Genomic DNA, 25,085 nt, shown 5'->3' with positions numbered 1-25,085 from the left:
TCAAATTTATCATAGAAGCATTTTATGAAGTACTTTTTATAGAAGGAAGGGATAGTCTAAGTTTGTTTTATCCACTAATGTTCTTATTGTAACTGATATTATCTCAATCTGATAAAACAATACTTATATGCAAACATTTTTGACTTATGCACAGGTGGGAAAAAGTATGATTTACATAATCTTTGCCACGTAATAGGTGATTGATAATTAAGGAACTAATGAATTTTTTTTTTTTTTTTTTGCGGTATGCGGGCCTCTCACTGTTGTGGCCTCCCCCGTTGCGGAGCAGATGCGCAGGCCCAGCGGCCATGGCTCACGGGCCCAGCCGCTCCGCGGCATATGGGATCCTCCCAGACCGGGGCACGAACCCATATCCCCTGCATCGGCAGGCGGACTCTCAACCACTGCGCCACCAGGGAGGCCCATGAATTTTTTTTGAGATGTCTGTAAGATGATGTAGTTGGTGAACATTTTAGAAAATTTTACTATTTCAAGCTTTTAAAAATTGTTTATTGATAGGAAAATTTGTAAATATGGCATGTAACCGTTTCCAGTATTAAATTAGGTCTGAGATGACTTCTTTTTTAATTGAAGTATAGTTGATTTACAACGTTGTGTTAGTTTCTGGTATACAGCAAAGTGATTCAGTTACATGTATATATGTGTGTGTGTGTATATATATATATATATATATATATTCTTTTTAATATTCTTTTCCATTATGGTTTATTGCAGGATATTGAATATAGTTCCCTGTGCTATGCACAGTAGGACCTTTATTGTTTATCTATTTTATATATAGTAGTTTGTATCTGCTAATCCCAAACTCCCAATTTGTCCCTCCCCCACCCCCTTTCCCCTTTGGTAACCATAAGTTTGTTTTCTATGTCTGTGAGTCATTTTCTGTTTCATAACTAAGTTCATTTGTGTCATATTTTAGATTCCACATATAAATGATATCATATGGTATCTGTCTTTCTCTTTCTGACTTACTTCACTTAGTATGATAATCTCTAGGTTGAGATGACATCTTAAATGCATTTAAAACATACATAGGTTTTTGTGACAACTTCAGCGTAGCAAATTCAGTATGCCTTTTTAAACCTACAGTGTAATCATATATGATGATAAACATCTTCAGTACCTATGTTTGATTTAGATAGTCTCTAAATTACTTATATATGTGACTGGATTCAGCTACCACCAGGTCAGGGTGATGCTGTTCTCAAATTCAGAATAATGGGTTTATGCTTAGGTATGGGATTGCCAGTTGTGGAGACATAAGCATATTAAAATTACACACCCACAAACCCTCTTTTTTTTATTAAACTAATTGAACTTAATGTTATCCAAATTTATATTTAACACATAATACCCATACAGCATTTATGATCGTATATTTTTGGTTTTATCTTTCATCACATAGTGTCAGAAAATGAGGATTAATATCCAGACAAAAGCAAGCAGCTTACTTTTTGTAAACTTTAGTATATTATTTTTCATACATTTCAAAGTTACAGTAGTATTTTTGGGTATATATTTTATTCCATATGGTCAGGTAATGTTTATTGAAGGTCTGTAGTTTACCTTACTATTTGTCACCCCCTGCTGGACCATTCATCATTTAATTTAGTGTAAGGTTCTCCAAACTAGTAATGTATCAAATTTTCAATTTTTCGGTTCTAAGGGCTTTATTTTCTATTTGGATGCTTAAGCCAGTACTACTCTTTTCCATTCCAGTACATGTAAGTTTTAAAAATTGCAGTGTATCTTAAATGAATATAAACAGTGCTCCAAATACAGGCTTCTTATTGTATTGACTTTTTACTGGTTATTTTATTCATTGTTCCTAAAAAATGGTGTCAGCCTACTTCTAGTAAATTACAGCTTTGAGTCTCTAAGTCTAATATTTTGGGGGAACATTAGATGGGCTGTTTTACTTTTTATTGCCATTATACTTGATTACTTTATGTATAAAAATTCTAAATATGTTAAACAGTTTTTATCAGTCTTTGGTTTAGTAGATTGAAATTGGCTATAGGCTAAGTTAAAAGGGTTCAATGTAAATTTATGATTATAAGTATAGTTATAGAACTTTACATTTTAATACCATGTAAACAACAGGGCAGGTAGGCAGGCATGATCTTTTGAGAGACATGTTCAGTAAAACAGGATGCAGTATTAGTCATTTTCAAAAATTTCTGTGTTAGGGACTTGAAATCTGTTTCAATAAATCAGAAATGTGTTTTTCTACCATATCTAATTGGAAGATAATGCTGATGTTACAGTTTTATTGTCACAACTAGGAATATATTCAGAGGTCAATGGTGACCCCCCAAAAGTTGTCTTGTGCCTCTCTGAGTCAGTCCCCCCACCTCCAGCACAAACTTTTGGTTACTAGAGATTTCATTTTGCTCTTTCTTGGATTTCATTTCTTCTACATTTTTTTCTGGAAGTTTTAATTTTTGTGTTAAGGTCTATGATTCATGTCAGGGTACTTTTTGATATAATGCAAGGGAAAGGTTGAAGCTTATTTTTTTCCATGAAGATATCTAATTGATCCAGTACCATTTGTTGAAAAGACCTTCCTCTCTCCACTGAATTACCTTGGGACTTTTTTAGAAAATCAATTGACTCTATAACTGTAGGTGTATTTTTGAACTCTATTCTGTTCCATTTATCTATGTGTCTGTCCTTATTTCACATATCTTTATATTTTGATTACTGTAGCTATCTTGAATTTGCATTTAAAGTCTATTTCTTTGTAGATAGAGTGTTCTTGAGTCTTGCTTTATTATCTGTTCTTTTATAATTTCAGTTTCCTTTTGTTTGGAGTGTTCATATATATTTTTACTCATTATTGATATGGTTGGATTAAGTTTGCCATTTTGCTATATTCTATTTTTATCATCTTTTTTCTTTTGTTCCTGTCTTTCTTTCCTGCTTTTTTTTTGTCCTTTTTTCGTAAACCATTTTTAAGTGTAAAATACAGTGTTATTAAGTACATCCACAGTGTTGTGTCACCCTCAACACTATTTCCAGAACCTTTCCATCATATCCCAAAGAGGAACTCTGTATTCATCAACCAATAACTCCCCATTTTCCTGTTTCCCCAATCCTTGGTAACCTCTGTTCTACTTTTTGTCTCTATGAATTTGCCTATTTTAGGTACTTAATGTAAGTGGAATAATACAGTATTTGTCCTTTTGTGTCTGGCTTATTTCACTTAGCATAATGTTTTCAAGGTTCATCTATGTTGTAGCCTGTATCAGCACTTCATTCCATTTTTTATGGCTGAATAATACTACATTGTATATCACTTTTTGTTTATTCATCTCTTGATAGACACTTGGCTAGTTTCCACTTTTTGAAAAGGCTTTTATATATAATGCTGCTATGAACATTGGTGTTCAAGTGTCTGTTTGAGTCCTTGTTTACAGTTCTTTAGGGTATATATCTAGGTGTGGAATTTCTGGGTCATATGGTAATTCTGTGTTTAACAGTTTAAGGATCTGCCAAACAGTATTCCACCGTAGCTGCCCCTTTCCTATTCCCACCAACAGTGCACTAGAATTTGAATTTCTCCACATCTTCATCAATCCCTGTTATTTTCCTTTTTGTTTTTTAAAATAATTGTCACCCTAATAAGTGTGAAGGTAATATCTTACAGTTTCGATTTGCATTTTCCTAAAGACTGGTGATGTTGAACATGTTTTCATGTACTACTTATTGACCATTTTATATCTTATTTGGTGAAATGGTTTTTAAGCCTTTTATCCATTTTAAAAGCTGAGTCGTTTGTTTTTTGTTGTTGAGTTCTAAATATATTCTGGATACTGGTCCTTGTCAGCTAAAATATTTTTTCCCACAAATATTTTCTCCCGTTCTGTGAGTTGTCTTTCCACTCTCTTGATAGTATCCTTTGATGGAGAATTTTTTATTTTGATGAAGTCCAGTTTATCCAATTTTTCTTTTGTTCTCTGTGCTTTTGGTATAATACTTAAGAAACGGTTGCCAAATCTAGCTCAGTGAAGATTTCCCCCTTGTTTTCTTCTAAGAGTTCTGTAGTTTTGGCTCTTCAATTTAGATCTTTGATCCATTTTGAGTTAATTTTTATATGTGGTGTAAGGTGGGATCTAGCTTCATGCTTTTTGCATGTGGGTATCCAGTTTTCCTCATGTTGTTTGTTCAAAACATTATCCTTTCTCCGCTGAATGGACTTGGCACCATTGTCAAAATTTAATTGACCATTTATGTAACTCTTTATTTCTGGGCTTTGTCTTCTCTTCCATTGGTGTATGGAATATGTATCATTATGCTGGTACCATACTGTTTTGATAACTAAAGCTTTGTTGTAAGTTTCAAAATTCAGAAGATCAAGTCTTCCAACTTTGTTCTTCTTTTTCAAAAGTGTTTTGACTATTCAGTATCCCTCGAAATTCCATATGAATTTTATGATGAGTTTTTCTATTTCTGTAAAAAAACGCCTTTGGGATTTTTATAGGGATTGTATTATGTCTGTAGATCATTTTGGGTGGTATTGTCACCTTAAAGTATTAAGACTTTTAGTTCATGAACACAGATGTCTTTCCATTTATTTAGATCTTTAATTTCTTTTGGCAGTCTTTTATAGTTTTCAGTGCACAAGGCTTTCAGCCTCCTTAATTAAGTTTATTCCTAAGTATTTTATTCTTTATAATACTTTTGTAAATGGAATTGTTTTCTTTATTTTTGAATTGTTCATTGCTAGTATATAGAAATACAACTGATTTTTGTGTGTTGTTGATTTTGTGTCCTGCAACTTGGCTGAATTCATTTTTTAGCTGTGTGTGTGTGTGTGTGTGTGTGGGTGTGGTCTTTAGGGTTTTCTACATGTAAGATCTTGTCATCTGTGAACAGAAATAATTTTACTTCTTCCTTTCCACTTTGAATGCCTTTGATTTATTTTTCTTGCCTGTTTGTGCAGGCTAGAACTTTCAGTACTTTGCTGAATAGAAGTGGTGAAAGCGGACATCCTTACCTTGTTCCTGATCTTAGGGAAAAGCATTCAGTCTTTAATCATTGAGTATGTTGTTAGCTGTGTGTTTTTCATGTATGACTGTTATTATGCTGAGGAAATTCTCTTGTATTTCTAATTTACTTAGTGTTTTTATTGCAAAAGGGTGTTGAATTTTGTCAGATGTTTTTTCTGCATCAAGATGACCATGTGGTTTTTTTCCCTCTTCATTCTATTAATGTGGCCTCTTGCTTTGATTTTTGTATGTTGACCTATGCTTGTATTCCAGGGATAAATCCCACTAGGTCACAGTCTATAATCCTTTTAATATGCTGTTGAATTCAGTTTGTTAGTATGTTGTTGAGGATTTTTGCATACATATATATGGGTTTTTTTGGCTCTGCTGCATGGCTTGCAGGGTCTTAGTTCCCCGACTAGGGATCGAACCTGCGCCCTTGGCAGTAAAAGCATGCAATCTTAATCACTGGACTGCCAGGGAATTCCTGCATCTTTATTTATAAGAGATATTGGCTTGCAGTTTTCTTTTCTTGTAGTGTCTCTGTCTGGTTTTGATATTAGGGTAATGCTGACCTAATAGAATGAGTTAGGAAGTGTTCTCTTCTCTTCAATTTTTGGAACAGTTTGAGAAGTTTTTGGTATTTATTCTTCTTTAGATGTCTGGTAGAATTCACTAGTGAAGCCATCTGGTCCTAGGCTTTTCTTTGTTGGAATTTCTTGTTTTCTTTTGTGTTAATAAGATAGTTCTGTGTATTCCATTTTATTTTGTCTATGAACTTTTTAGCTATAAGTTTGTCTTATTTTTGTAGGAATTCCTAGGGATTACAACATGCATCTTTAATTTAGCACAATCTACTTAGTGCTATGTTGAATTACTTCAGGTGAAATATTAGCTGTTTTGAAGTCATTGTCTACTAAATCCCTTGTATGAGCCCACTTGCAGAGTCAGTCTCTTTGATCTGCCTTTAAAATTTTTTTTTTCATGAGTATGGGTTATGTACATCTGTTTCTTTGCATGTGGAATAATTTTTTATTGAAGTATAGTTGATTTACAATATTGTGTTAGTTTCTGGTGTGCAGAGAAGTGATTCAGTTATATATACACATTCCTTTTAATATTCTTTTCTGTTACGGTTTATTACAGGATTCTGACTATGGTTCCCTGTGCTATATAGTAGGACTTTGTTGTTTATTTATTTTATATATAGTACGTAGTTTGTATCTGCTAATCCCAAACTCCTAATTTATCCCTCCCCCACTTCTTTCCTCTTCAGGCACTATAAGTTTGTTTTCTGTCTGTGAGTTTGTTTCTGTTTCATAAATAAGTTCATTTGTGTCATATTTTAGATTCTGCATATAAGTATCATATGGCATTTGTCTTTCTCTTTCTGATTTACTTCACTTAGTATGGTATCCTTTAGGTCCATCCATGTTGCTGCAAATGGCATTATTTCATTCTTTTTTACCAAGTAGTATTCCACAGTATCTATATACCACATCTTCTTTATCCATTCATCTGTCAATGGACATTTAGTTTGCTTCCATGTCTCAGCTATTGTAAATAGTGCTGCTGTGAACATTGGGGTGCATTTATCTTTTTTGAATTATAGTTTTCTCCGGATATATACCCAGGAGTGGGATTTGCTGGATCCTATGGTAACTCTATTATAGTTTTTTAAGGAACCTCCATACTGTTCTCCATAGTGGCTGTTACTAACTTACATTCCCACCAACGGTGTATAAGGGTTCCCTTTTCTCCACACCCTCTCCCGCATTTGTTATTTGTAGGCTTTTTAATGATGGCCATTCTGACCGGTGTGAGGTGATACCTCATTGTAGTTTTGATTTGCATTTCTCTAATAATTAGCAAGGTTGAGCATCTTTTCATGTGCCTGTTGGCCATCTGTATGTCTTCTTTGGAAAATTGTCTATTTAGGTCTTCTGCCCATTGTTTGAGCGGGTTGTTTGTTTTTTTGTTTTTGAGTTGTATGAGCTGTTTGTATATTTTGGAAATTAAGCCCTTGTCGGTCACATTGTTTGCAAATATTTTCTCCCAATCCATAGGTTGTCTTTTTGTTTTGTTTATGGTTTCCTTTGCTATGCAGAAGCTTATAAATTTGATTATGTCCCACTTGTTTATTTTTGCTTTTATTTCTGTTGCGTTGGGAGACTGACCTAAGAAAACATTGATACGAATTATGTTAGAGAATGTTTTGCCTGTGTTCTCTTCTAGGAGTTTTATGGTGTAGTGTCTTATATTTAAGTCTTTAAGCCATTTTGGTCTTATTTCTGTATATGGTATAAGGGTGTGTTCTAACTTCATTGATTTACATGTGGCTGTCCAGCTTTTCCAAACCACTTGCTGAAGAGACTGTCTTTTTTCCATTGTGTATTCTTGCCACCTTTGTCGAAGGTAGGTGTATGGGTTTATTTCTGGGCTCTCTATTCTGTACTGTTGATCCAACATACGGAGTAATTTTTGGTTGAAAACTGGACATTGTGGATAATATATTTGTTATCTGAGATTCTACTGTGTTCTCTGAGGATTGTTTTTTGTTGTTATTGTTCCAGCTGGCAGTTAACTTGTCTGATCTCAAGCTACACATTCTTTCCCCTGTACTGTGTGGTCTTCATCTCTGCTCAGTTCTTCTGGCTTATAGCTATTGCTTTAGTAACCTGGTACCTGATAGATCAGCCCTGTACCTCTGTAGTTTAGATGTCACCAAGAATTTTGTCAGAGTTGATACTAAGATCATGGGCCTCAGGTTTTGTGTATCTTTTTTTCCTTTAGAGTTTCCTTCCTAAATTCCCAGTTGCTCTTTCAGCTCTGAGCTCTGTCCTGTGACACCTCAAGTTATAGTAAGGCCCCAACTTTCTGCTGCTTGAGCTCTGTACTGTTTGGGGAAAACCATCAGTCTAAAAAAAGCAGTAAACTCACATGGCTTGCCAGTCTTTTAAGGGTAGACACCCATCTGACTTTTGCTTGCTTTTCCCCATCCTCCTGGATCCTCCCTTCTCCCCCTCCTCCTGGATCCTCCCTTCTCCCCCATGTATGTATTTTAATGGTAAGCCAGGGATTTGGGTCTTGCTCCTGCTGTGGCTCTATTCTTTTTAGGATTTTTCTTTCTAAATTTTTAGTTACTCTGTCTTAATTCGTGTTCTCTACCATCTCTGGACTGTAAATCTGTATTTTTCTGCTGCAAGAACTGTGGGCATTAGAATGGGAGTTGATGGCAGTAATGGTGGTCAGTGCCCTTAGGCAAAAAACCCACAAACTTGGAATCCTTACCCACTGCAATTTATGTATTTCAAATGTAACCCTTCCTTCCGTATGTTCCTGCCTTTGATCACTTTCCAGGGCCTTCAAATAAGTGTGTTCTTTAAAATGGCTTATCTAGGTTTAGAAATTATCTGCAGGAAATTATGCTTGACCAATTTACTCTGCCATTAGTGGAAACTAGACTAAAATAATTTGTATTTGCCTTTTGTGCATATGCACTCAAAGTCCATAAAATCAAATGAGCATTGTAAATTTGAATCGCTTTGATAAAAATTTCTGTAGGTTGAGATTCCAAAGTAATTTTAGTTTTTAAATATGATTAGAGGTAATGTTCAGTGCAGACTTGAATTTTATATATATAAAATCTCTGTATTCCCAAAGAATCAGTGGATACAAGAATGTTTCATAGAGTCTAAGTAACCTTACAGACTTAGAACAATAAATTTGCCAAGGTACTTTATCATTACTTTGCCTTTTGGAGTCTACTAGTATTAAAAGTTATTACTTTGTTTTGGAAGGATGACATTTTGTGGAAATTTTTACTTAAAGACTAAAATCAGTTTTATGGGATCTTTTTTCTCTCTGTTCTTCTGTTCTCTAAGGCAAGTCTTTCATTTACTTAGAAGAGCAACAGAAAAATTATACCCATAGAAGTTATTCTTTCTCTTTGCCAAAAGTAGCTTAAAGCAGCAACACCCTTTCTTTAGTCTTCAGGTATATTTAATATGGGGATTCTAAGATTCTGGCTGGTTGTCTGGCACTCATGGGTCTTATTACCATTCTAACAAATTCATTTTTGTTTCTGTGATATAAAAAGTGTCATGGTTTTCAGAAGACTTCATCTCAGCCTGTGTGTCTTCCAGTGTGTCTTTAGCTTTGTGAGAAGCTTTCTTCCAGATAAAGATTTGTGGAACATAAAGAAAGTGAACAGAGAGAGAGCTTAATGGTAGAAACCAGTGCTATTTTCCAGTGAGAAATATAGTTAGCTTTGAGTAAGTTGTTAATATATTTAGGTGTTTTTCCATGTAAAAAGAAGTAAGGGGCTTCCCTGGTGGCGCAGTGGTTGAGAGTCCGCCTGCTCATGCAGGGGACGTGTGTTCGTGCCCCAGTCCAGGAAGATCCCACGTGCCGCGGAGCGGCTGGGCCCGTGAGCCACGGCTGCTGAGCTTGCGCGTCCGGAGCCTGTGCTCCGCAACGGGAGAGGCCACAACAGTGAGAGGCCCGCGTACCACAAAAAAAAAAAAAAAAAAAAAAGTAAGGATTTAATGATAACGTCTACTTAAATTGATGGATTCTCTGATAGTGGTAGTATTTGATGAAGATTGCTTAGCATTTTGAACTCTATTTTATCCTAAGAACTTTTCTTCTTTAGCCAAAAGGTGGTGACATGCTCTTTTGTTCCTCGCTTCAAGTCAGTGCAGCTCAGCATGTGGTGTTGTATGGTAAGCACAATAATGCGCCCCCTCAAGGATATTCTCATCTTAGTCACTGGAACCTTTGAATATATTACCTTATGTGGCAGAAGGGACTTCACAAATGTGATTAAGGTTATGGACCTTGAGATCGGAGATTAGTCTGGATTATCCAGATGGGACCATTCTAAATACTTGAGTTTATAAAAGTGAAAGAGGAAGGCAGAAGAGTGAGCCAGAGAGCTGCAGTGGTAGAAGAGGCAGGAGAGATTTGAAGTGTGAAAGTACTTAGCCTGCCATTGATGGCTGTGAAGATAAAGGAAGGGACTCATGGACATGCAGAGGTCCTTTAGTAGCTGGGAACTGTCCCCAGCTCACAGGCAGCAAGGAAATGGGGACCTCAGTGCTACAACCTGAAGGAATTAAAGTCCGCTAACAAATTGAATGAGCAAGGAGATGGCATCTCCCTTAGAACTTCCAGAAAGGAATGCAGCTATGCCAACACCTTGATTTTAGCCCACTGTGACTCATTTTGGACTTCTAAACTCCAAAACTGGAAGATAATAAAGTTGTAGCTTTCAGACCTCTAAGTCTGTGGTAATTTGTTCTAGCAGCAAATAAGAAACAAATGCATCTGTACCGTATCAGCTACATGGAAGGAGGATTCTTTGTGTTTTGGAGGAAAGAGAATGGCTGATCTGTAAAGTTCTGCCCTAGAAAGACGTTAGGGTCAAAACAAAATAAAATACACACACACAGTGTTTTAATGTGTCCTGCTTCTCCTCAAGAGGAAAGTGCCAGAGTTATATGTCTTTTTATTGGCAGGAAACGTACCTTTTTTACACACAGATAGGAAATATTAACTGATGTTTTTAAGTAAACAGCTGTAATGGGATAGGGCTTATAAAATATCCTGCATACTCTTCTGATATCATGGCTAATTACACATTTTTTCCCCTGTTGCTCTTAAGAAACAAATAATGGCCTCAGGCCAATTTAAGGTTTTACAGGTAAATAATTTGCGAGTAAAAGAAAACTACTTTTTATTCTAATCAGGTTTACGTAGTCAATTCTCTGCTGATACATACGTTTTAGAACCCTACTGTGTGCTTGTCTCTAAGACTGTTTCTGTTTTAGAGTTATGCTGATTAATAAAGTTCATTCTTGGTCTTCGGGATACTTGTAGGATGTTATTCCAGATCTGGTTATAGGCATGTGATGGAGCCTGGTTATGAGCCATAGTTACTTAACTTCTAACAGAAATAAGAATAATGTTTAGTCAGGATCTCAATACAGGAAGAAAAATGTGAACAGGACATTTTTCATAGAATTTCCTAGTAAGGTTAGTAGTTCAAAATCTTGTTTGTTTTTAAACTGTGTTCTGAGAAATTCGGCTTGGTCTTCTCCATAAATACTGAACAGTGGTAATTGCTGGACAGAGGGTGGAGGAGAGAGAGAAGGTATTGCTTGTTTTTTTTTAAAATAAGGTTTGGGGATACTTAAGAACAGCCATCTAATTGATGTGGAGACTTTCTACCTAAAACAAAGTAATGAAATTGATATTCTGGAGTGTGCTAAAATGTAGCAATGAAAATAAAAACTGAAAAGGAGTAGCTGGGAAGACTTGTACTGAGGATAAATGATTTATGAACAAATTTTGTTGAATGGGCACTTGCAGGCTAGTTATTTTAATGTAATAACTAGAACAGCACAGTATTCACAAACCTTTCTTTCATCAAAGTAATATTCACTTTATTAACATTTTAGAGACTTCAAAATGTCATAAAATTATACCATAAAATAATGTAATTGTTCCTGCTATGTAGTTTGTGATTAAGAGACAGGAGAACATAGGCTTTGAAGCCATCTAGAACTTGATTTAAATCCCATTTGCATCGCTCCTGCCAACTGTGTGAATATCGACAAGGTAAATTCTCTCTCAGATTTCAAAAGATTGTTGGGTAGATTTAATGAGACAAAATTATAGATTGTTTTCAACCTTGCCTAGCATATAGTAGGTCCCTCCAATATTGCTTTCCTCTTATCCTTCTTTCTTTAGAAATAGAACTAAAGGATGAATTTATATATTCTGAAGGTGACATTGGTTATACATCATCATCTGTGGTCGTGTGTTCTACTCTTATGTGTACAAAAATGACATCTTTTTTGTTTTTTCTTAAAAAATCACATAATATACATTTCTTGTGTATTTTTTCTGGTAACAGAATACTGAAGTATTACTATGAACATCTTCAAGTTAAAGTTGGGCACTGACGTAGAATAAACACATTTAAGTGAAAATCAGGTCTCAAATACTGAGACGAGAAAAAGTACTTTTTTGAGGAACTACAGTAATCAATACATAGTGGGTTTTTTTGTAACTACATGACATAATTGAATTGAAAATACATTAAAAAACATAAAATTTCAGAAAAATGATAAATGCTGTCATTGTTTGCTTTGTGGCAAGTACTGTGCTAAACACTGTATATATTTTATCTCACTGAGGTTTCACAACAGCCTCTGAGGTAGATGTTATCATTTTGCAGTTGGGGAAACAGAGTCTGGATGAGACAAGTAACATTCCTAGGATCACACAGCTAGTAAGAAGAGGACTTCTCCTTGCACTTATTATTTATTTCTTCCACTTGTACTCTGGTGGAGGTGCTAATGAGAACCAAAGTGCTATAAGACAAAAGAATTGTGTGAAGTTGGGACTTTTGTAAACTCTGGGTAGAGGCTGTAACAATATTTTTTGTTAGTGGAAGTTGAAGGACTTGTACAGCTTAAAAGCAATTAAAAAATTTTTAATGTAATGGTTAAAATGGTGGGGGGCGGTGGTGGTGGGATGAATTGGGAGATTGGGATTGACAATATATACACTAATACATATAAAACAGATAACTACATGACATAATTGAATTGATAACTAATAAGAACCTGCGGTATAAAAAATAAATACAATTAAAAAAAAAAAAAGAAAATAGGGTTTCAAGAAATCAGATGGAGCGGCCTGCTTTCAACACCCAGAGCTAGTGACCCAAGGCTATGTCAGCCCCTATACCAAGGATTCCTGCTCACGCTGGGATACGTAAGGTAGGGAGCTGTGGACCTGAGAGGAACATCTGTCAGCTCTCCAAAGTCTTCTCAACAAGATCATCATCCCCAAAGCAGGTATCCTCAAGGAAAGACTGTCCATTGAATCTGGCCAGGAAAGAATGCTGGTTGTGGTCCATGAACTCACAGAAATTATAAACCATCTTTGAGGAAGGAATCAGTCCATCTGAAGAGTGTGTTAAAGGGAAAAATAAGACAAATAAAGACATGGAGCTGCAGCAAGGGGGCAAAATGGATGAAGAGGAAAAAGAGAAGAAAACCACATCTCAACCCCAAAGCATAATGAAGGACTGGCTAGTAGAACTTGTGGAGTAACCAAGCGGTATGAACAGAAGTTCCCAGACAAGGATGATGAATTTGACTCGCCCCTCGAGGATATCATGTTCAAGACGGACCACATCCTGGAATCCTTGTACCGAGACATCCAGGACCTTCAGGATGAAAACCAGCAGCTGACTACCAACGTGAAGCGGCTGGGAAAGCAGAACACCCGCTTCCTCACATCCATGCGGCGCCTCAGTAGCATCAAGCGCCCCATCAACTCTATTGCCAAGGACATCAAGGCGCAGGGTGAGAGCATCCACCGCAAGCTGAGCGCCATGAAGGCGCTGAGTGAGGATGCCGAGTCGTAGCATGGCGCCCACTCGTCCGTGGCGCGCATCACGCGCGCACGGTACAGCGCTCTCACTCGCCCGTTCCAGGCCGCCATGCACGAGTACAACCAGACCGAGATGAAGCAGCGCGAAAACTGCAAGATCCGCATCCAGCGCCAGGTGGAGATCATGGGCAAGGACGTGTTGGGCAACCAGATCGAGGACATGTTCGAATAAGGCAAGTGGGACGTGTTCTCAGAGAACCTGCTGGCTGACGTGAAGGGTGTGCGAGCGGCCCTCAATGAGATCGAGAGCCGCCACCGCGAGATGCTGCGGCTGGAGAGCCGCATCCGCGACCTGCACGACCTCTTCCTGCAGATGGCCACGCTGGTGGAGCAGCAGGCTGACACCCTGGACGTCATCGAGTTCAACGTGCAGAAGACCCTCGACTACACTGGCCAGGCCAAGGTGCAGGTGAGCAAGGCCGTGCAGTACAAGAAGAAGAACCCCTGCCGGACCGTCTGCTGCTTCTGCTGCCCCTGCCAAAACTAGCAGGAGGCGCAGGCCGCCACACCCCATCCCCGACCGGAATGGGAGGGGAAGCACACTGGGAAAGATTTTGAGGGTGTCTGCACTGGGGTGAGTTGCCCTAATCCCAGGGACCTCAGTCTTTAGAGAAGGAAAAAACTCGAGGTCCCAGAATTCCAGTCCAGCTCGTACTTGGAACGAGAGTTGATCCCACCTGCTGTTTCATCTGTAAGGACAGATGCCTTCTGAAGTTTATATGACACATAGCACCCTTGCCTCTTAAAGGAAGCGAAATAAGGAACAGATGTGGTAGCTTACTCTATAATACATGTCCAAGGCATGTTTGTACAGGTACCTCTAGGAGGAAGTCAGTTCTGCATCGGCTCACAGTAGGAACTCCTTATCAAGACTTCATTTAACCCATCCTGTAAGTACCGCGGTTGTGTTCATTTTCGAGTGAACTGACCTTGGGAAAAACTGCGCATCTTCCATTTCTGATTCTTCATCTGGTTTACTCTATGTGATTCCCGCCTGGATGTATCTCTTCTTTCTGCTCACCTCCTCTACTTAATAAAATCACATTTAACACTTAAAAAAAAAAGGAAAAATAAGTGCTTAGGAGAGAAGAGAAAAAAATTTTAATGTAATGGTTCCTCTTCTCCTGCGTTGATGCTGCCTGCATTTTTTTTTGTCTTTTTTTTGCGTTACGCGGGCCTCTTACTGCTGTGGCCTGTCCCGTTGCGGAGCACAGGCTCCGGACGCACAGGCTCAGCGGCCATGGCTCACGGGCCCAGCCACTCCACGGCATGTGGGATCTTCCCGGACTGGGGCACGAATCCGTGTCCCCCTGCATCGGCAGGCGGACTCTCAACCACTGCGCCACCAGGGAAGACCATTTTAACCTTTTTTTTTTGCGGTACGCGGGCCTCTCACTGTTGTGGCCTCTCCCGTTGCGGAGCACAGGCTCCGGACGCGCAGGCTCGGCGGCCATGGCTCACGGGCCCAGCCGCTCCGCGGCATGTGGGATCTTCCCGGACCGGGGCACGAACCCGTGTCCCCTGCATCGGCAGGCGGACTCTCAACCACTGCGCCACCAGGGAAGCCCCTGCATTTTTTTCTTTTGAGATATGAGATTGGTTTGGGATTTAAACGTGTTTATTTTGAGCATTCTAAGAAAATAAAAAAAACATCTTAGTCTAGGGTTTGTATTTTGCTTCTGATTATTTAAATGCATTCTAGAGAACATTTAAGAGCATTAAACAGGCATCATTTAAATAGATGTCATAGTTTTATTTTTAACATTTTATTGAAGTATAAAAAAGGTGCACAAACTCAAGTATACAGCTTAATGAATTTTTTTTAGATTTGATAACCTGGCCTAATTAAAAGTACAAGATAATATCAGAAAACTTATAAAAGGAACACACCAAGGGGTGGAGAAATCACAATTAATATGCTGTGTTTATGGAGTTGCCCAGGGTTTTTAAAATGAAAAATGTTATGTTTCATATATTTAATATTTTAACTTTGGGAAAATATACATAGTTTTGAATGTAGGAGGAAGAAAGGAGAAAAATGCTATCTATTACTACTTTGGTTTAAAATAAACCAAGAAAATTAAATAACTATGCTATGTTTTCATCTTTTTAAATTTCTACAAAATATGGCAAAGAAATGAGTATTTTATAAAGTATGCTCATAAATGAAAGGTCACATAAAACTGAACAAGACCTGAATGTTGACAAAGTAGTCTCCATCTGGACAGTACTTTTGTGAAAAAAATGTCTATTTTAAATATGTCCTAATGACCAATTAATTTGACTTTCAAAGGCTCAGTTTTACTTCTATAAGTTTCATTTAATAATACAATTTTATACTTACATTTGGTGACTATTAAGTTCCTAAATGTAGCTGAGGGAGGAATTTTCACAATGCCTGCCATATACTATATATTTTTATTTTTTCAGGATAATCAGCTCAATTCTAGTGTTATTTAAAAAATGAAGTACTACTGTCAGACTACTATCAGTGGTTTAATAGAATAATTTTTTAATTTGTAAAATTATAATATATGTTAATTGTGCAAACTAGAAAATTCAGGTATGTATTAATTGCTGAAAACTAGAACATGTAGGTAGGTATCACCTATGGATTTATTTTGGGAAATCTCTCAACTGTTTCCTTGTACATTACTATATCTATTGTACATATTCTTTTGTACTTAATATTACATTATGGACATCCTTCCAATATTAATAAACATAAATCTATATCATTGTAATGGCTGGGTAATATTCAGATGAAAACTTTCCAGTAATTTATGTAAATAGTCTACTATTATTAACTATCTTGGTCATTTTAATATTACTTACTAGTATAACTGTCCTTTTATGACCATGCTTGGAGATACATTTTTGTACAATTATTCCATTGTTTCCTTAGGATAAATTTAAGAAGTTGAATGTCCTGGTCAAAGGTTATGTTTAATGTTTTGCTTAATATTTCAAAATGAAATTTCTTTCTAGTACTAATGTGAGAGAATATACCTACAACTTTGTCAAAATTAATAAACATTAGCATTTAAAAATTATTTGCCAGGTCACATATGTGAAAAACAGTATATTAACTTGTTTTTTAACTTACTCTAATTTGCATTTTGTTTTTGCCGTGTGTGTCATTTGTTTTTCATTGATGAGTTACTTGTTCTTGGCCCATTTTCCTATTGCTGTATTGGTTGGTAAGTATGTATTCTTTATACAATAGAGGTAAATTTGCTCTGCTTTATAGACTGTAAGTATAGTTTCTAGTTCATTTTATCTTATTCTTTGATTTTTTTTAGTATAATTTTTACGGTTTTATAGTTACACCTGTTACTGGCCATCAGCCAGGCTTATTCCTCAGTCAGAGTTTATTTCAAGTGCCATTTCCTTTCAGCAGCTTTTCCAGGGACATGTGCTCCATTGCTCTTCGCTTGTGCTCTTGTTGTAGTTATATTTTGCCCTGTGATATTGATGTTGACATATTTGTCTTATTGCCGCCGCTTTTGTACGTGCCTACAACCCAAACCTGTTATGAAATGTTCAGATTTGGGCAAGTGAGGGCTAAGTGCTATTATAATGAGTCTTATAAAAGTGCTTTTATGATTAAAAAAAATGCTTACAAGATAACAGACTTATTTATGTTGGTAACTAGGATTTTATGGTTATTTCTGCTTGCCAATTTTGTCTGGGCATTTTGTGATCTGCCTACTAGATCCTGTGACATATGTTACTCAATAAGATTTTAGAAACATTTACGTATTTTGAGAAGTTAGTTGTGTTGTAGAACCAGTAAGTGTATTTGTTAATATAAATGGTAGTGATATCTTATTTCTTGTATTTAACAACAGTGATAAAATATTTATATGGTGTCTTTTATCATGAAGTTGAAAGCCCAGTTGTTTTTTTGGTGTTTTTTTTTTTTTTTTTTAGCTCATTGTATCTGTTCAAACTGTGTCTTTAAATCATTGATAGGTAGAAGATGTTTTAATGAGGACTAAAAATTCAGGGCAAAGTAGATTTATCTTAAAGTTAGTTGATGAAAATTCAGTTCTTTAACTTGTCATTTTGGAATTTGCTAGCAGCCATCTCTGTCAAGGGTGGAGTGTCATTCTCCTGATGTTAGTCTTTGCCTCGGCTCAGGTGGCTCTTCAGGGTTTAGGGTTTTGCAATTAACCATTTCTCTGCCAATGAGTTTTTCTAGAATTTCGTTGAGAAAGAATATTTATGGAAGATTTTTCTGAATGCTAATCACTCTATCCATTTCTGTCAATTAGTAATCTCTGAAAGTTGGAGAGTGAGGAGGATGAGAGGAATAAGTACATCAGAATTACCTGGGTGCCTTTTTGTTTTGTTTTTAAGAACATCTGTCTTCTTGTCATTTGGAAGTGCCATTTCTCTCTTCCAACCAGTCTGATCAGCCCTGTAGATGTGTACCAAATGGTTGAGATCCACTGCTTTAGTATTCTAGAATCTATCCTAGGATTAAACCAGAATTGCAGAGGGTTTTATACCTGGACAATGTTATATTATTCATTCCCATATAATTCTTTTTACTGAATTTTCTTTTAGTTTGATGCCATTATTGTACATTGAAGAAAATTATAACCATCAGCCTTAAGAAACTTCTTGTTGCCTTTTCTGTAAGGTTGTTGTGGCCATTTTTGTATTTTGAAGGACCTAAGAAACAACCATATGAGGCTTTGGTTGTCTTTAAAGTTGTTGTAGAAACATCATTTACACATTTCATACCTTCTGAGAAGATCCATGAAAGACAGTGCTTTTTGGTCTCAGTATTAAGAATAGTTGGTACTTTTGAACAGCTAGAGGATTTTTATTTTAGCAATGCTGAGTTGTGTAATCAGCCTCTTTTCTCTTTTTATCTGACCTAATGGAAAGCACAGGGAACAATTTTTGACTCACCTCTTATAAGAATGCAAGATAATGATACATGTTTTGCATTTTTATTTCAAACCAGGATTATTTATTTTATTTTATTTATTATTATTATTATTTTTTTTGCGGTACGCGGGCCTCTCACTGTTGTGGCCTCTCCCATTGCGGAACACAGGCTCCGGACGCACAGGCTCAGCCGCCATGACTCACGGGCCCAGCCGCTCCGCGGCATGTGGGATTTTCCTGGACCGGGGCACGAACCCGTGTCCCCTGCATCGGCAGGCGGACTCTCAACCACTGCGTCACCAGAGAAGCCCAACCAGGATTAATTTTAATTTAACTTTTCTCATTCTTTTCATTCTATTTCCTCTGATTTTATTATATTTATTTTCTTATTTAATTTAATTGTATCTAAAATTGGATGCTTTTAAAAGTTGTCTTATATTTTTCTTAGAATAAGGAAGGCTATAAATAAATTATGTATAATATTTACCAATTTTGCTTTCCTACTTTCTTCCTAACAATAAGAATAATTTTTGTTTTAGGGACTTCCTTGGCAGTCCAGTGGTTAAGACTCCGCGCTTCCACTGCAGGGGGCGCACGTTCGATCCCCGGTTGGGGAACTAAGATGCCACATGCTGCATGGCGTGGTTAAAAATAATAATAATCATTAAAAAAAAAAGAATAGTTTTTGTTTTAGTTTTTGACGACATGCTCTTGTGAGGATCTTTTTGAATTTGTAGATGTTTGCTCCAGAGAAAAAGCACGCATACAGATACACATTAAATTTTGCACACAATTTCAGGGGATTTATGAGACTCCAGGAAGCCCTACACCAAAAGTCATTGTTTATGTGAAATGTATTTTTTGGCATATGTTTTTCTGTAAGGTGGCTATATTCAATCACCTAAACTGTTTTCTTTATATATTTAAATTGTATTCACTAGCAGCCCATTTTCAAGAATACTAACTCACTCTATGGTTCTATTGGTTCTATGATTCAGTGAAAATGCTAAAAAGCAAAAGAATTACAACAGAAAATAATATCAATGTTGTTGGAAAGAATTCTTAGTGAAAGGGTTAATAAGAAATGTTCCCAGAGTAATGCTTCTGTAATACCATTTGAAGTATTTAAGTAACACTGAATACCATTGTTACTTAAACTGTTATAACAGAATAGGAAATAAAAGTTGTCATAAATTACCAAAGAGTAGCTGAATATTTCCTCAATTGTGTTGATGGCACAAATAAAGTAAATTACAATAATAAAGGAAAAATGTTTGACTCAAACCATCTACCTAACTTGAGTGACATCTGTTCAAAAGATACACAAAATAGAGTTTTTTAGTATTTTCCCTGCGAACTTATTTTAGAATAAGTTTTGTATTGAAATGCGGAAAAATATGCAAGTATAGTGCTTACTTTCTGGTCAGAATAAGATAACATTATGACAAACAGTAGTTGTGCAGTTTATAATCAACAGAATATTTTGGCTGAATGAAGTGAAATTAACACTTTATAGTGTCATCTTCTTTATGTTTAGTACTATTTTATCTTCTGAGTATATGATTTTTAAAGGAAACTTTTGCCTAGGTAACTTCTTTTTAGAAAATAGAATTTTATTTCTTAAGGAAACGGATGTCCTGCTGGACTATAGTATATATGGTTCAATTAAAATTTTATTAGTTAAAATGAAGTAAGCTTAAGGCACTGTGGCCTGAATTGAGTTCAGAGCTGCTTCTATATCTTTTCATTTATTAGTTACTTGAATGTCTGTCACGTTGATACACAGTCTGTCTTCTGGTATGTAAAGTAATGGTTCTTAAGCTTTAGCACACAAATCACCTGAGGGTACTTTTTAAAACTTATTATTCAGGGCTGCAGCCATAGTGGTTCTGACTCCTTATGTAAAGGTGGGGCCCAGAAACTGCAGTTTCCAAACAGACAACATAGAGGTTCTGATGTAGGTGGGCTATACTTTGAGGAACTCTCTCCTAAACAAGGTTCCGTAGGGTCAGAAGTTTAAAAATTGTTCCTTTCAAATTTCACAAATATTTACTCATCCATTAGTATTTATCAGTCACTTTTTTGGGGAAGCATTATGAAAGGTGACATTAGTATTACAGACCATTATTTTATTGTGTGGATTAAAGACAGTTTTATAAATTTAGGTAGCTACAGTTTGCTAGCATTTTGTTGCTTGTAAGAAGCGATACTTGGAAAAAATTCAGTAGCAAAAGAAAGACTGCAGCTTTTTAAGAATTGGGAAGAAAATTGTTTAAGTGTTGATTATGTAGTTTGATTTTTTTACATTTCAGCCTGTTCTGAATGAGGCATTAACAATATTAGAGTGAAATACATATCTTTGGTTCTTCTCTACCCAATGAGTATTCCACATAATGTATGACATATGGGATTGTGTATAATATTAAAGGCTGCTGTGTATATATATTAGTCCCATATGTATTTCTCATTCCTACAGTCTGTGTCTCATATGGCCAGAACTCTCATTGTTAGCATTAACATTAAAATTTTTTATGTTAAATTAAAAATTTTTCATTTTGCATCCCTTATTAGTCTTATATGTCCAAAACTGTCTGAGTGGAAAGTGATTGCTCATAACGTTATTATCTTCTCTTGCTCCTTTTTCTTTTCTCCCTGAAAAATTGGTGGATGTGTTTTGGTAGTCTGTCTTGCTTAATGTCTGTCAGAAATATGACATAATTGCTTTCATGGAAGCAGGGTGAGGAAAATGACCTCAATCCCAGACAGACTCAGCTCTCCTTTTTTATCTTACTTGATGCTTCTGCTTTGATAATGGTATGGAGTTGATATTGGTGGCCCTGATAGGAATGACAGTGCTTTTTACCACTTGCTGGTGGAAGTACAAAGCTGTCATGCTTGAAAACCATGGATACAGCTTATAGAGGTCTGTAAAAAAAAAAAAAATGTGTGTGAATAGAAGGGTAGGGATACTTAGGGTTATTTTCACACCTTATTTTATCATGAGCCGGGGAGCAATATTAGTGTGTTAAATTTGCTCATCTCTTTTTCTCTCATAAAAATGAGTATTCTTTTGAAGGTGATAGCTTTCGTATTAATGATGAACCCAATTTTCCTTTTGTCTCTACATCTCAGTACTACTCTGTTCCAGATGTTTGTGAATTGTTATAATATTCTTTCATTCTACTTCTTATGATGTAATATATGTTATCATATTACTAATCTGTCCAGTCTATCTGTTGTCTGGGTTTTATTTTAATCCTTTCATTGTTTGGAATGCTTTTTAGCAAAAGTCTTCAAATTAGCTTTCTTTTGTGAACTCTCTAACCCACAGTTCTGTGTTCTCTTTGTATTTCTCTAAGAGTTGAGCATCTCTGAGTATTTTAGATCTTTTTCCTGCCTTATCTGGGTTTAATTATCTCCTTATATTTCTTGTTTATATTGTGATCTGAGCTTCTCTCTTCCCTAAGATTTATTATTAGTCATCTCACATTTAGCTTTCTTTGACTTCACCCCAGTCCCATAGGGGTCTCACACAGGTGTCTATCTCTGAGATATAAAGAAAATAGGTGTCAAAAGTTTTCTCTAGTTTTTGTATTTCTTACTGAGTGGAAAGGAAGAAAAGAAATAGATTATTTTATGGTTTTTCCCTTGCTTTTAACTTCCATTTAGAAAAAGAACCTGCTTCACAGTTTGCTAAGTTAACCTTTCTTACCTTTTTGAAGTGTAGCTTGAAGCTATTTAATTATAAGAGAAAAAGGTTTAAGTATTTGATATTTTATCAATATTATTTTTTAGAAACTTTGCTTATATGGTTTTTAAATTTTTCAAAATTATTCTTATGCAACCATTAACAAAGAATGAAGGTGATATGTATATAATGAGTTGGATGGATATTTATAATAAATTATTAGGAAAGAAGCAAAGGATCATATTTATATTTTTTGCTTTGTATACCTTGGAATTTTGCCATTGTTTATATTTTTTTATAATTGAAAAAATTACCAAAGAAGAAAATAATGCGTTTAATGGAAACACTGAATAAACCAATATGTGAAATATAAAGTAGATAATTTAAAACATCAAATAGGAATTTTCATTTTGAATATTTGTAATAACTAGAACATTCTTGAATAATGTTGTTTATTTTACTTAATTGAATTTTCTGCTTTGCCAGAAATTCTTTTTGTTTTTGCCCTTGTTACCCATGTACTTTATTCAAAGCATAATTTTAAAAGTGCTTAGATCATTGAGGAAATCTAATTTCTTATGGTCTTTTTATGGCCATCATTTTTAATTCTTCACTCTCATATAACAGTTGGCTTTCTAGTCAGTTGGATACCCTATTGATTCTGCATTGATGTTGCCAGTCGCATCTGTATGCTGCTTTGTAGATCTACTGCCAGCACTTGTTGCCAGGCCTTTCATTACCTGTCAAGGTGATGGCAGTAGCTTCCTATCCTCTGTGTTTTCTTTGGTTTCTCAGCTTCCCATTTCTGTGTCTTACTCAATCAACTCTTTCTACATATTGCTGTTTTTTTTTTTTTTTTTTTTTTTTCCGTAGCTCATTTCTTATCGCGTTATTCCCCTGCTCAGATTTCTCTGCTGGCATTTAAGGCCTCTGTCTTTTGGTTCTAATTTAACTTACCATATCAACTTCTCACTACTGTATTATTTTTCTTCTAAAGAGAACCATTTACTATTTCCAGCATATGCTTTAGTAGCTTTCCTCAACAATGCTTTTGTTTATATTGTTCTTAAATCTAACATACTTCTTTTCTTATTAAGTTTGTTAAGAACTTTATTCTTTTTAATTTACATTTGCCACATTCTGCTTTTTTCATAGGTACTACCATACTTTTTACTACCTCGATTCTAGATTTTAAGCTCTGAGGGTAATAATATATGAGTTTCTGCCATATAAGTATCAGCCACAATGCCTTCTACCTTGTAAGGATTCAAATGTTAATTGAATTACAGAGCTCACTTAAATGTACAGTCATAAAATATAATAAAACCAAAAGTTTTATTGACTTTGGAAAGTAGTCTTGAAATTACTATGTTGACTAAAGCCCTACGAATAAGCACTTCCTTTCTTATACTTTTAGGTTTTTATGTTTAAGTCTAATCTCAGTGAAATGAGGAGTTTGATTTTTTAATGTCCAGAGAGCTGAGATTTTGCTATAATTTTATTTGGGAGATTAAAAATAGACCATATACCTAAAAATTGACTTATTATGGGGGAGAAGTATAGAATTATTCAATGCTATGAATGGCATTTTTTAATAAAGCATCATTGTAAATAATTCATTTTTAATATGTCTGAACATCAGTTGGGTACTAGTTGGTAGAATAACAATGACCTTAAATTAGGAAACAAAAGAGAAAACAACAGTTCCATACCTTGTTGAGCTCATCTTTGGTTAGTTTTTAAAAGAATAGTTCTTATTTCAGTAGTTTTCAGGAACTAGCCCAGTTAGCTATATAGAAATTGATATTATTTGTGGCGTATGGATAGAAAAATATGATTTTAAGAAGATCCCATATTGAATGTATTGTTACCTCTATTGCTTTTGCATTTAAAAATTTCATTCTAACATGAAAAATTAACATTAATGCTTTTTTTGTAAAATTATTTGAAATAAAGTAAAAAATTTACACATTGTGTTAAGGGCCATCATAAGAAAAATAAAGATATTTCACCTTTTCATTGAACAACATTTAAATAAAAAGTTATCTAAGCTTCTCATTCTCTCCTTTAAGCTGAGATCAGTAATTGCAAACATATTTGTGACTTGTTTTTAAAAGCTGAACTTTTAACATAAGTGTTATTTTGGTTTACATATTACGTATTATTTAACACTGAAAAGCTACTAGAGGTTATCTGGTAAATATGAATATTCTTTGTTGTAAACCAGTGGGTGCACTTTTGTATGTCTGAAAGATCTTTACAGGTGGGCAGAAATACTTGTTAATAGTTCCAGTGTCAAGTGTAGAAGTAGTAACAGCTTAGAGGGCAACATTATAATATTTGCTATTTATTTTTTATTTTGTTAGATTTCTTATTACAGAGAACAAGAGGGCATGAACGCAGTTTAGGCAGATTTATTAGAAAACTGTTTTTAAACTGAGATCTTTGGCATGTTTATAGACTTGAAGATGAAAAATATTTAGAACACAAAGGGTTTTTCTTAACATGAAGACTTTTCTAAAAATAGTCTAATTTTTATTAAGATTATAAAGCTAAATATTAAAATATGCTCAGAAATCCAAGTACAAAATTATTTTAAAATTTTTAAATGATTAGGAGATATTCTGTGCTAAATATATTTGTCGAATGAAAATTTTCTTAATGTCTTTATGCAATACTAATTTCTCTTTAAGTTTTCAAAAAATAAGTCTTAGTTGTTTATGCTATATTTTGTCAAATTGAAGCATTTCTTTAATTCCATAAAAGAATACAAAGTAAGGCAGGAGGAAACCGCTTCTTTGCCAAGATTTGACATTATGTCAACATAACATTAGTATCAGAAATATATCACTATTAAATTTGAAATGTAAACCTCAATGAATTCCTGCTATTGCATGATTCTCATTTCCCCAAGGGATAAGGTATTCAGTAAACTAAATTGGATGAATTTCATTTGTTTACATAAAAGTGGTATATTATTGAATTGGTTGTTTTCTTCACAGTCCAACATTTAA

The 25,085-nt window shown here is 35.3% G+C and overlaps 1 protein-coding gene and 1 pseudogene across 2 annotated transcripts in view; both read left to right on the top strand.

Annotated features, from left to right (window-relative positions):
- COG5 (component of oligomeric golgi complex 5) overlaps positions 1-25,085 on the top strand; it is a 273,181-nt gene that overhangs the window by 38,649 nt on the left and 209,447 nt on the right. The window lies entirely within an intron of this gene.
- LOC309810091 (syntaxin-11-like) lies at positions 12,266-14,070 on the top strand (annotated as a pseudogene). The gene has a single exon. The product of its transcript is annotated as a syntaxin-11-like (transcript).

Source organism: Mesoplodon mirus (assembly GCF_964341445.2).
Source record: "Mesoplodon mirus genome assembly, chromosome: 9".
NCBI classification, from domain to species: domain Eukaryota; kingdom Metazoa; phylum Chordata; class Mammalia; order Artiodactyla; family Ziphiidae; genus Mesoplodon; species Mesoplodon mirus.
Note: the sequence above shows the minus strand (reverse complement) of the source record. Positions and strands in the feature narration are given on the sequence as shown.